This window comes from Peromyscus eremicus, chromosome 8a, assembly GCF_949786415.1.
Source record: "Peromyscus eremicus chromosome 8a, PerEre_H2_v1, whole genome shotgun sequence".
In the NCBI taxonomy this organism is placed as follows: domain Eukaryota; kingdom Metazoa; phylum Chordata; class Mammalia; order Rodentia; family Cricetidae; genus Peromyscus; species Peromyscus eremicus.
Window position 1 is genome coordinate 91,613,315 of NC_081423.1, and position 13,468 is coordinate 91,626,782.

Genomic DNA, 13,468 nt, shown 5'->3' on the forward strand with positions numbered 1-13,468 from the left:
TATGATATGGCCACAAGCCTTTGAGGGCAAGGGAGTGGAATATGGTGGTTTGAAAGAAAATAGCCCCAAAGTGAGTGGTACTACTGGAAGGTGTGGCCTTGTTGGAGGAAGTGTGTCACTATGGAGGTAGGCTTTGAGGTCTCATATACGCTCAAGCCACACCCAGTGTATCAGACCACTTCCTGTTGCCTGCAAGCTAAGATGTGGGAAACTTGGCTACTTCTCCAGCACCATGTCTACCTGCCCGCCACCATGTAACACCATGATAATGTACTAAACCTCTAAAAAGATAAGCCATCCCAATTAAATGTTTTTCCTTTATAAGGGTTGCTGTGGTCATGGTGTCTCCTCACAGCAATAGAAATCCTAAATAAGACAATATTCAATAATGACTAACACATTAGCTATCTTGTTTATAAGCTATGTAAAATATGTAAAGACATTGTAGATGCATTTATGTATTATTTTTAACCAAGGACTTAGACAAAACCACAAATTTTTGTGGTTTGTTGGATTCAAGGGCAGACATGGGCTGATTTTTCTCCTGAATACATTATTTTGTCTACCAATCATCTTGAGAAATGCTATAATTTGAGTTATTTTTGCAAATAATTTATAACTAAAGGTGAAATTCAGCACAGGTGGGGAGCAGGAGATGTGTCTGACATAACAGAGAGTGGAATGATGACTTTTAAAACCAAGGCCATCTTGTGCAAGGCTCTTCATCCATCCCCCAGGGGTTCCTGTGCCTCTTTGGATTGTGCTGTGAGAAGGAGGTGGTGGGCTTGCTTTGTAGCAGAGGGAGAGCAAAGGACAGAGAGAGGACATCTGTTCCTCCTAGGAAGTTAAACTGTCTAAAAATATTTCTCTTTCAGTGGTCCCTTGTCCCTTCAGCCCTTTGATCTTTTTGCTCCAGAGAGAGGATGCTTCAAGCTTTCTGCTTCCCTCCAGCATTAGGAAAAATGGTGACAATGTCTGTGCCACTGGAAAGGCGACTTCATTTTTTACATAAAACTTTTGGAGGTGCAGGCGTTGTAGTGAATAGAAAAGGCAGCATTCCCATAACTTGTGTGTATGTGCGATTGTACGCACGTGTGTGTGCATGCATATTCATGAATGCACGTATGTGGAGGCTAGAGGTTGAGGCTGAGTATCTTCCTCAATTACTTTCCGTTTTAGTTTTGAGACAGGGTCTCTCAATGGACCTGGACCTGGTAGATTTGGCAGGGCAGACTAGCCAGTTAGTCCCAGGGAACCTCTCATCTCTTCTTCCTCAGTACTGGGATTATGGGCAAGCACTCCCACTCTCAGCTTTTATGTCGGTACAGGTGATTAAATTCAGGTCCTCATGCTTACATGGTGAGCACTTTACTAACTAAACTATCACCCCAGCCTCCCATTTTTCCCTCAAAGCCCAAAGCACTACATTTTCTTCATTTAAAAAAGTACACTCAAGTACACTCATTGCACAGATCCTAAAGGAGCATCCTTCACATTTAGTGAAGAAGTTCTAAGCCCATTTCCTGGTGAGTCAGAGACGACTTGATGGATCAAAACGGAAGAAAAGCTTTCTCGGGAACCAGCCAGTTCTGCAGTCAATTTAATGAGTCAGATTGATGTCTCAGCTAAATGGAGAAGACCCCATGAGATTTTTTTGATGTCTATATGACAGTAGAATCTGGAGAACCCAAATAGCTTTCAGGGCACTGTTCCATGACAGTCTCTGGGTTGAAGTCCATTTATAGCATCAGGAGTCACGAGCTCCCCACTTTGAGGCTCCTTCTCCCTCACTCCATCTTCTCCTCCTCATGCTTCCTTCTTAGCCTTTCTTTTTATCTTCCTTCTCATCTTCATCTTCTTTGTCCTCCTTTACCCCTTTTTCTTTTCTCCCTCCTCCTTGTAAATAAAAAGTTCCCTCTGTTCATATTATAAGAATAAATTTGGCTCATTGCTGAAAGGAACAAACAGCACGACACGATTCTTGCTCCAGAATCAAACTGCTGCATGCCTCGAATCCCAGCACTTGGGAAACAGAAGCAGGTGGATCTCTGAGTCCGAGGCCAGCCTGGTCTACACAGAGAGCTCCAGGACAGCCAGAGCTACACAGAGCAACCCTGTCTCAAAAAACAAAATGAAACAAAACAGTGTGCTCTTGAGCGGAGGGAGCTCGCTCAGTTGATAAAGTGCTTACTGTGCAAGCAGGAGGACCTGAGTCTGCACCACACTCACAAAGAGTCAGGCACGTCGGCGTGCACCTATCATCCCAGTGTCCTGAAGAGGTGGAGGATTCCTGAGGCTCGCTGGCCAGCTCGTCTGACTGATTTGGAGAATCCATGTTGAGTGAGAGATCTTGTCTCAAAAAACAAGGTGTAGTGTTTGAGAAAGACACTTGACATTGACCTGTGGCTTTCACGTGTATGTGCACACACACACACACACATGCACTCATGCACACACACTGGTGCCCATAAACACACGTGCACATTGAACATGAGTATATGTGTGCATATGCTCGTGAACACAAAAAGTTCTGTTGTTGAGTAGCTGTGTAACCTTGGAGAAGTGACTCTTGGATACATGTAACATAGTGCCAGGGGTAGTGAGAGTGCAAAATATTGTTTTATTAATGAAAACCAGGGAAATGTAGCTCACTAAAAATGTCTAAAATTCAATGGCTGGAAAAGAAACCTTATGCTGAGACCCTAATAGAGTTCCTCATGTTGCGGTGACCCCCCCAACCATAAAATTATGTTTGTTGCTACTTCATAACTGTAATTTTGCTGCTGCTATGAATCATAATGTAAATATCTGATCTGCTACCCTGGTGAAAGGGTTGTTTGATTCCCCCGAAGGAGTCATGACCCACAGGTTGAGAATACTGTCTTAGAGGTTCCTAAATGTTCTCTTGTCCTCACCCTCTGTGATTTGCTCTGGGCTGGCCTCAATTTGTCATTTCTTCACCTTGCCTAGACTACTCTCCTCAACCCTCTGCTCCCAGTTTACCATCCACCAACTCCTCCATCACTCTGGTAAATTCCTTTAAAATTTAGTAATGGTTCTTCTAGGAACTTTTCTTCTTCCCTGCCCACCAAATAGGGTCCCATCTCTTGTCCTCTGTGTTAATGTTGTACATTGTATACACATTCTTACCATCATCTACTCATCATGTAGACTATACACTTGATCTCATGTCTAGCTCTTCCCCTGTTCTGTGTATTAGCTGTAACAAGTCGCTAGGCATGTCCTGCCTTCAGCATCATGAATTTATTATCTGAACCCTGGAAATCAGAAATTCTAAGGAGCTCTCACTAGACTAAAATCAAGATGCCGGCAGGGTTGGGTTTATTTTTGGAGGCTTTTGGGGGGAAGATCCCTGTTCTTTTCTGTGTTATTTGTCTTTCTGTGACTGAGACAAAATACTTGAGACCAATCAGCTTCAGAAGGAAGAAAGCTCTATTTCAGTTCATGGTTTCAGGTCCTGATTGCTTGGTTCCTTGTTTTGAGGCCTATGGCAAGGCAAGAGCATCATAGTAGAGAATGTGGGCAGAACAAAGAGAGGAGGAAGGTCTGGGATCCTGATAGCTCCTTCAAAGATGTAACTGCAGTGACCCAACTTTCTTCTACCCTTCCCTGAAAGATTCTACCGACCAAGACTTCAGCATTTGGGCCTCTGGAGAGACACTTAAAATGGAAACCATAACATTGCCTTCTCCAGCTGCTGGAGGGAGCTTGTGTCTTTTGGCTTGTGATCCCTTCTCTCATCCTCAACCTATAAAGTTGAGTCTTCCCGATGCTGCTTCACGCTGACATAGGCTCTTGTACCTTCTTCATCTGTGTGGATGGTCCTGTGACTGTTTTGGACCCATCCAGATGATCCAGGATATTTTATCTATCTTAAAGTCATCTGATTATCAATTTAAAACCCACTCAAAATGTTAATTTCTGCTTCTATGTATCACAATTGAAGGGCTCTAAAAAGCCCAAGCATGGAAACACGGCTCTGGCAGGCCTTGCCCTTCTCCTCCATTCCCTCTTCCTTGCTAAACCATTAGATTACATTCCTAAAGCTAGCCCCCAAGGTCTAGTCCCTTATTTCAACACTTTTTCCTCCTGAGGCTGACCACCAAGGTCCAGCCATCAAAGTACTGAAGTCCAGCAATCAAGAGCCCCCTTTCAGCTACCCCCAATTAGCATGCTCGTTTTAAACAAACCAACTCATCCTAACATGGAGTTTCTTCTTTATAAACTGCCATATGCTTATGGGCCATGTATATCTCCTTTCTAATCAGAGGCAGTCCTTTGTCCCTCCAGGGCAACTACCCTTCCCCCTCTCTCTTCTTCTTTTTTACATCTCCTTGTGCTGAGAACTTGGTCTTGGTGTGTCCTGTGACGATTCAGAGCCTTTCAACAATATACTCAGGTTTGGGGAGTAGGTTGAGGACACTTTGGGAAGGGTGTTATTTGGTCATTAGTGAGCTGTTTCAGCCAGTTGTAATTTCTGCATCATTCTCCTGCAGCAGATCAGAAGCCTGTATATATTTTCATAAGTTACTTTTTGCTGTGATCAACAATATTTGAGCACTTAAGGGAGGAAAAGATTATTGGCTCACAGTTTGAGGGTACAGAGTCCTTCATGGTGGAGAAGTCAGGAAGCAGGCGTGGAGGCAGCTGGTTACATTGTATCCTCAGTCAGGAAGCAAAGAGACAATGAAGCTTGATCAGCTCTTTTCTCCTGTTTTATTCAGTACAGGGCTCAAGTCCTTGGGATGCTGCTGCCCTCCTTCAGGAGACCTCCCTATTCCATTAACTCTTACTGAGAAAACTCTCATTGACATTCCTTGAGATGTGTTTCCACGGTGATTCTAAATCCCAGAGATCTGACAGTGAAGATTAGCCAGCATGACAGTATGCAAGAGGTGACATTTGGCCTGAGAGAAATGTATAAACTATAGCCTGCTACTTATTTTTGTGCAGTTTGCAAGCTTTATGTGCATGTATGTGTGTGTGTGTGTTTGTGTGTGTGTGTGATTTTATGTATGATTTTACAAAAACTCTGAAGAATAATATTTTGTGACACATGAAAATTAGAAGAAATTTAAAGCTTCTATTGTTTCATTGGAATGTAGCAAAACTTATTCATCTTATGTATTATCTATAGCCATTCGTGCTGCAATAGTTAAAGTGAGGAGTTGTAAGTAAGACCTATGTTCACAAAGTCTAAAATAAATATCTGACCTTTTCTGAAAAAAAAAAAAAACCTTTAATCCCTAGGATGGTTAATTTTGATTATCAACTGATTGGATTGAAAATGGCCAGGAGATTGGTGAGCTATACTTCCTGGTGTGTCAGTGAAGATAATTCCACAGGCTGTGAGTTCTGACCTAATGAACTGCTTAATTCAATAGATTCAAAGATTTAAAAGTTAATTTTATTATTATTATTATAACAGTGATGGTTGTGTGCGTGTGCGTGCGTGCGTGCGTGTGCATATGTATGGATAAGTATGCCAGGGTGCACATTCGGAGGTTAGAGGAAAACTTGTGGGTGTTGGCTATTTCTACCATGTGGGTCCTGGGCATGAAACTCAGGTTGTCAGGCTTGCATGGAAGATCTCTTTGTTTACTTAACCATGACCCCCAGGCCTAGATTCAAATTTTGAACAGACTAGTGGGAGGTAGTAGAACTGTGGAAAGTGGGTCTTGGTTATAGGAAGTAGGTCACTAGGGAGGGCGTGTCTTTGATAGCCGTATCTTGTCCCGGCCTCTTCTTCCTACCTCTCTGCTCTGCTTTCTGTCAGCCATGATGTTGCACCAGTACCCCTTGTTGTTAAGATGGATGGAAAGCTCTGGAACCATGAGCGATCCAAGTCTTTCCTCCTTTGAAGCTGTGTCAGGCGTCCTGTCCCGGCGGTGAGTCCCAGCGATGAGGAAGCTGTCACACCCCAGCGTGGAATATGACTGACCTGCAGCTACTTCCTTGGTCATGTGAATATGCTTGGCCTATCTTGTCCAACACGGAAGCCACTACCCACGAGTGACATTTGAAATGAGGCTGGTGTTATTAAGGAATGACCTTTGAGTGCTATTCAGTTAACTTCCTTTAGCTCTGAAGAGCTCCCCGGGGCTTGTGACTACCACCTTGGATGTTCCTGGAGGATGAATCGATGACCGTGAAGAGGCTGATAAAGTGTGTGATAGGCTCCCATGTCCAGGAGCTGTGCTCAGAGAACAAAGATACTCATCCTCTCTCCCCTCTCCCCATCTTATAATTGGGAAAACTGGAGCTTGAAGAGATTCCAGTATGCCTAAGGTCATATAGCTAATGAGTGACAAAGCTATAGTCCAGGTCAGTTGACTCCTGAGTGTGAGGTCTCGAGTTCAATTCTTAGCACTGCAAAATATATGATAAGGGGGAATGTTGAATAATTATCAGAAACTGGGTATATTCTGGTGCTAGCAGGCTGGGTCTTGCCTTTAACAAATATCTCTCAGCCTGTTGGGCACAACATTCCCATGCCCTTATCTCCCACAGCCTTGGCTGGGATCTTGGCAGCTTCCCATTCAGTTCTTGGAAACCGGACAAATGACCTTAATTTCAACCATGTTACCCGCCCCCCATGCCCCATTTTCAGGCTGGCTCCAAGGTCTGTTGGCATCTTCTTTGAGTGTTAACTCCCAAAAGTTCCCATTGTTGATTGTGCTGTTGTTGCTTGCCCTTCTAACATACCCCCTCATCAAGACCCTCCCCTCCATGAAGGGTTCCAGTAGTTTTAGGTAAAAGACCAAGTTCTAGACCTTGCGTCCTGGTCATACCCTATACCTATGTGATTTGTGCGAGGCATCTAAAATGCCTTACCTGTAAAACAAGCCTCAAATTGCACCTGTCTTAGAAGCTGTGGCCAGGTAGGATGAGGTAACACACCTGAAGCACCACAGTAGTTCCAGGCACAGAGTAAGCCCTCTGAAGTGTTGTCTACGTTGTAGTGACCAAGTTGCCTCATGAAGTTCTGATTTGATATTTAACTGATGACTCAGTCCCCCAAATGCCCTTCATTAAGACCCTCTTACTTTGGTGTACTTTACCTCTGTTTCTTCTGCTCGAAATATGTTCCTTTTCCCTCTTCACCAGCTCTTTTTGTTTGTTTGGTTGGTTTGAGATACCATCTCACTGTGTAGCCCAGGGCTTTCCTTGGATTTGTAAATATTAACAGAACATTACTATTTCCCCAGATGACTTGGGACCTCTGCTCCACACTCTCAAGTCTGTGATGATGGCGTCTTCACCAACTCTCCCTCTGTCATTCCATTGGTTTAGAGCCACCTTCTCTGGGAAACCCTGCTGTCTATTGTCTGTCAGAATAGGTTCACATGGAACTGTAACAAGTCAATGCACAGGGTAGACACAAATGTATGAGCTATAATTATACAAATCTAAAGCCAGGTGACATTAAATCCCAGCTTCATGCAGTTTGTTGGTCTTCTGTTCCCATGGGTTCTACATCTGAGGAGTCAACGGCTATGAATAGAAGATACCAGAAAAAAAATCTCCGTCTATCTTCTGAACATGTAAAAACTTTTGCCTGTCATTTTCTATAAATAAAAATATATAACAACTATCAATGTATCATTTTTATTGACTTAAAGTATAGATGCTTTCAGCTTCACAGAGTTGTTTTAATAACTTTGTAAGTTGAAAATGCATTTAACATCCCACTAAACCCATTGTAAAGTGGAAAACTGTTACTCAAACCATCCTAGGTCAGGGATCATCTGTGGACAGGGTCAGATGCAAAAGCTGTGCCATTCCAAGCACGGCTGGATTTTAGTGTTTGGAGAACTGTTTTGAAAGCTAGAGTGACTCATGACTTCTGTTTTACACTATTGCCCCTGATGGTGCCATTTTGGCTATCAACCACCAAGGCCCACTAGCTCAGCCTTAAATCACAAGCATCCATCTAGGGCTTGTGCTTCATATAATGCTGATGCTTCATACTTCCAACCAGGGATGAAGAGCAGTCTGAAACTATCAATGAATGGCGGGAAAATGGTGAGGAGCAGGAACACACTGGGGCAGGGCCTTAGACTGTGTTATGGACATCGGAGGAAGGGAAGGGTCTGTGAAAACCCGAGTCATGGCTAGGAAGGGACTTGCAAGTGCAGAATGCCAAACTCAGGGTAGAGAGCAGGGAACCCCCCCCCCCCCGCCCGTGTGTGTGTGTGTGTGTGTGTGTGTGTGTGTGTGTGTGTGTGAGAGAGAGAGAGAGAGGGGGGGGGGGGAGGAAGGTAGACAAATGGATAAGACCAATCAACAACAAAGTATGAAAAAATTCAGTCTCAGGATCCAAACCCAGGAGCAAGCAGGTCCAGGACTGTAAACTGAGATCTCTCCAGGATGAGCAGTGCTAAGAGCTCTTTACTAAGGCCCATCCATGACCATCATGGAGACTATTTCACAAAGATGTTCAGTGTGAAGCTGGAGACTGTCTACACTCTTTTATTGTTTGAGACTTGCATTCGTGCATATAATGTGTTATGATCAAATCCAACCCCCCACTCCCTCTCCTCTTATTCTCACCATGTTGACAAGGGGTTGGTCTATGTATTGATCACCATTTACTGCCAAAAGGAGCTTCTCTGAAGGCTGAGAAATGCACTAATCTATGGGTGTAAAGATAAGTACTCAAGGAGCAGTTTAATACTATGTTCATTTAGCAGAATAACAACAGTAGGTTGTTCAGAGCCTATGAGCTACCCAGCCACAGGCTCTCGCCCCAGTTAACAGCACTAGGCATGACTTCCAGTCTGTGGAATGGGCCTCAAATCTGACTGGACAGTGGTTGGTTGCTTCTGCGACATTCAGGCTACTATTGCACCAGTCGGGATATCTTGTCAGGCTAGTGGTTAGTGTAGTTTACTGGGTTCACAGCTGGGTAACGCCTGTTTGTTCATTTTCTTCCCGAGTATTATGCATAGAACCTTCTAGCACTATGAAAACTAGCCAGTAGGGGTGAAGCTTCCAGGTCAGTAATAGGTCGATTTCTCTCTGTCCTCTGGCTCAAGTACATGGTGTCTTCAGCAATAGGGTCTTACCATTAAGTTCTGGAGGATGATCAAGAGCAATGGTAATGTCCTGTAGTGTTTTGTGTGTGTGTGTGGATGGTGTCTGTGGGATCCTACCAACCAACAATTTGAAAAGAGGCAACCCATACTTGGCACTGGGATTTTTATCTGCTAACCTGTGGTGTCTGGGAGAGGCATTGTTCCTTGGTTATAGAGTAGCTCCACATAAACTCCTTTTATATATGTATATAATTTAGGAAACTTCTACGGTAGGTTTCCATATGGCATTTTCAAAGGTCTTTAAATGTTTTACCCTGCCCTTCCATCCCCCATTCCACTTAATCCTTTCTGTTTCATTACTGTCTTCTTTTCTCTTTCATGTGTTCTCTCCTGCTTCTCTTGAAATTCCACCATGGCCCCTCACTAGTTCTCTTGGTGCTCCAATTTAAACACACATATGTAAAGTTCGAAGTTAGTAGCCACGTATGAGAGAGAGAACATTGACATCTGTCTTTCTGGATCAGGGTTACCTTACTCAGAATGATTATGTCTAGCTTCATCAATTTACTTGCAAATTTCATGTTTTTTTTCTTTACAGATGAATTCCGTTTGGTGTGTGTACACATTTTTATTATCCATCTATAGTTGGCAGAGAACTAGGCTGTTTCCAGTTTTGACTATTGTGAATGGAATAACAATGAATGTGGATGAGCAATATCTCTGTAGTTTGATACAGAGTCATTTGAACATATGACCAGGAGTGGTGTAGCTGAATCATATAGTCGATTTTTTTCTTTCTTTCTTTCTTTCTTTCTTTCTTTCTTTCTTCCTTCCTTCCTTCCTTCCTTCCTTCCTTCCTTCCTTCCTTCCTTTATTTTGAGGCACCTCTACACTAATTTCCATAGTGGCTGTACCGATTTGTACTTCTACCAATAGTAAATAAGTCTCCCCTTTCCCCAATATTGAAGCCAGTACTTATTGCCATTTATCAATTTTTAAATTTTTTACTCTCTTCATTAGTTTCTGGAGGAGACTTGTCTGTGTTTATCTTCTATAGTGGCAGTCACAGTACTTTGCAGAATGATGCATTGAAAGCGATGGACCCTTTCTAAGTTCTCTGCTCTGGGCTGCTGGACACATGCTTGTGATAGTTAACTTTGATTAACCAGGGTAGGCTATAGTCTCATAGACGATGCTGTGAAGTTTTCTTTGAAGAGATTATAAGCACTCAAAGCACAGACTTTACATAAAGCAGGTCCCTCCCTCACAACACAGCTATGCCTCATCTACTTTGTTGAAGGTCTTAAAAGACTGAGGAAGTGGGACTGGAGAGATGGCTCAGTGCGTAAGAGCACTGGCTATTCTTCCAGAGGACCCAGGTTCAATTCCCAGAACCCACATGGCAGCTCACAGTTACTATCTGTAGCTCTAGTTCCAGGGGATCTGACAACCTCATGAAGACATACATGTAGGCAAAACACCAATACACATAAAATAAAAATAAATAAACAAGGAAGAAGGTCTGTCTGGGACTTCGGACTGCAGAATCAGCTCTTCCCTGGGTCTAGCTTTCTGGACTGTCCTGCACCTGCCCTGTGGATTTGAGACTTGCCAGCTCCCACAGTTGTGTGAGCCAATTCCTTAAAATAAATCTCTCTCCGTTACACGTACCCTGTGAGTTCTAATTCTCTAGTAAACCCCTACTAACAATTCCTTCTTGTTGCAGGACACTGTGAAGTTCAATGTGCTATTTTGGATGAAAATATGTTTGGGGTAAAGATAGTTTTATTTGGAACTCATTTATTAGGGTGAGACCCAAGATTGGAATCCTTTTTTAAGTGTTTCAGTACATGAACAAGATAAACATCCCTCTTTAGTTCACTTTCCATTGGGGAACAAAAAATGGTACAGCCATTGACATTTGGATATGAGCTGGAATTGGGTTTTATTTGGGAACCACAACCTTGGGTCCCTTAGGAAGCATAAATACTTAGCCCAGTGCATACCCCAACTAGGTGGCGACAGTCTGTTAAGTTTTCCTTGGAAACTTGTGGATCTGTGTTTAGCCAGTAGGAACTCTGAGCAGAAGTACTAAGAAACGAGCCATCAGAGTCTTCCTGTTTAAAAAGTGTGTGGTGTAGCTGGTGTTGGCGTCTCTCTCAGTCTCCCTCTACCTCATATGCCGAGCTCTCGCGCTAGAACCCAGAACTGACTGATGCATCTAGTCCAGCTCATCAGCTTCTTCCAGGGATGGACTTACTGCCTCTGCTTCCTGAGCCCTGGGCTTCCAGGTGCACTAGTAAGTCAACCCAGCATTTAACTGGATGCAGAGAATCAAAAAAATCTGGTCTTCACTCTTGTGGGGCAAGCACTTTATCCAATGAGCCATCTTCCCAGCCCATATTCCTTAAAAAAAGATTCATTTTTATTTTATTTAGGTACACATATGAGTACCTGTATGCTTGAATGCATACATCATGCATGCCTGGTGGTCTCCCATACATGCCTCTTGCCTGAAGAGTTCAGAAAAGGGGTTTAGATCCCCTGGAAGTGGAGTTACAGGAGACTGTGAGCTGAAATGTGTGTGGTAGGAACTGACCCCAGATCCTCTGCAACAGCAGCAAGTGATTTTTAACCACTGAGCCATCTCTCTAGGTCCCCACATTTATTTCTCTCTCTCTCTCTCTCTCTCTCTCTCTCTCTCTCTCTCTCTCTCTCTCTCTCTCTCTCTCTCTGTATTTTTGTCCCTTTTTTGTGTTTATTTTTTTACTATGTCTTTATTAATTTTTTCCATTTATTTTACATACTGAGCATAGTTTCCCCTCCCTCCTCTCCCTTTGTCCTCTTCCACCTCATTTCTACCCCTGCCCCCATTCACTTCTCTTCCCCAGCTTCTTTCAGAAAGGGGTAGGCCTCCCATGGGAATCAACAAAGCATGGCACATCAAGTTGAGGCCGGACCAAGCTCCTCCCCCTGCATCAAGGCTGGGCGGGGCCACCCAGCATGGGGAATGGGTCCCATATTCCTCTTTTTATGCTACAGTTTCCTTCTGTTTTTGTTTATTAAATGTCCCAGTGAAATTATTTTTGCTATTGTTCCACAAACACTGTGATACCAATTAAGGAATTCAAAGAACAGAATTTACTTACAAACTCACTGTTCTAGAAATGTAAACTTCTTCTTTTTCTTTTTTTTCTTTTTTTTTTTTTTTTTTGGTTTTTTTGAGACAGGGTTTCTCTATGTAGCTTTGTGCCTTTCCTGGAACTCACTTTGTAGCCCAGGCTAGCCTTGAACTCACAGAGATCCACCTGCCTCTGCCTCCCGAGTGCTGGGATTAAAGGCGTGCGCCACCACCGCCCGGCTGAAATGTAAACTTCTTAAGGGCATCAGCAGATCTTTGCGTCTGGGGCAGAGGGTCTCTGGGGAAGGGAAACCTTGAAGAGGCTAGTGTCAAACAACTGTTCTTTTCTGCCATGTAATTGACAAGTTGGTATTCTCAGAGTGGTGCAGTGGAACTGCAAGCACATTTGTGCCTTTTGGAAAGCCCGGAGGCTGTTGGATTTTCACAACAGCTGTCTCAGTGACCCCTCCCGGGCTCAACTCTCCACTGCCCATTTCCCTTTTTGTCTTCTGAAGCCCGAGCATACGAGACTCTGGCAGCTAGAACAAGGTTGAGAGCAACTGACACAGGAAACGGCGGTGGCTGGACTGATGCCTGCCTGCCACTGAATGGGGACGCACAGCCAGGTCTTAGCAAGGAAGCAGCTGTCACTCCAAACATCGGGCTCGATGTCACCGGCTTGCTTGTTTCCTTCTTCTAAAGTGGCATAACTGCCTTAGGAAAGTAACACCAGTGCGTGGACACAGCACCACTCACACTTCACCTTGCAGTTTAGGAAGGGAGAGAAATAAGAAACAAATTCTCATTTAATGTTTCCTACATTGTGTGGGGTACTCTGTGTGTGTGTGTGTGTGTGTGTGTGTGTGTGTGTGTGTCCTGCTGCACAGGAGGGTGATTTAGGATCACTGCCTGGGTTTGAACCACACTAGCTGTAAGTCACCTAACTTCTTGTGTCATGTTCTTTCTGACATGACAACACCATAGCATGGTCATGATTATGTCTGAAGCACCTAGGCCAGTTTACACACATGGTAGGTGCTATACACATGTTTGCTTTTATCCACATTAGTCAATGTTAAGGCAGTCCCATCTATCCTTTGGAAATGGAGGAGACTGAGGCTCATGGAGATTAAGTCCATCACCGGAGATGGCAGAGCATGAAACCAAACTCAGATTTATCTGCAGCGCCCCCCCTCCCCCCGCCCCGCCCCACAGCATGACCAGGCATGCTCAATGCTATCACATTTCCTCTCCTGTTTGCCAGCTTAGAGTTGAGTTTATCAGCCTT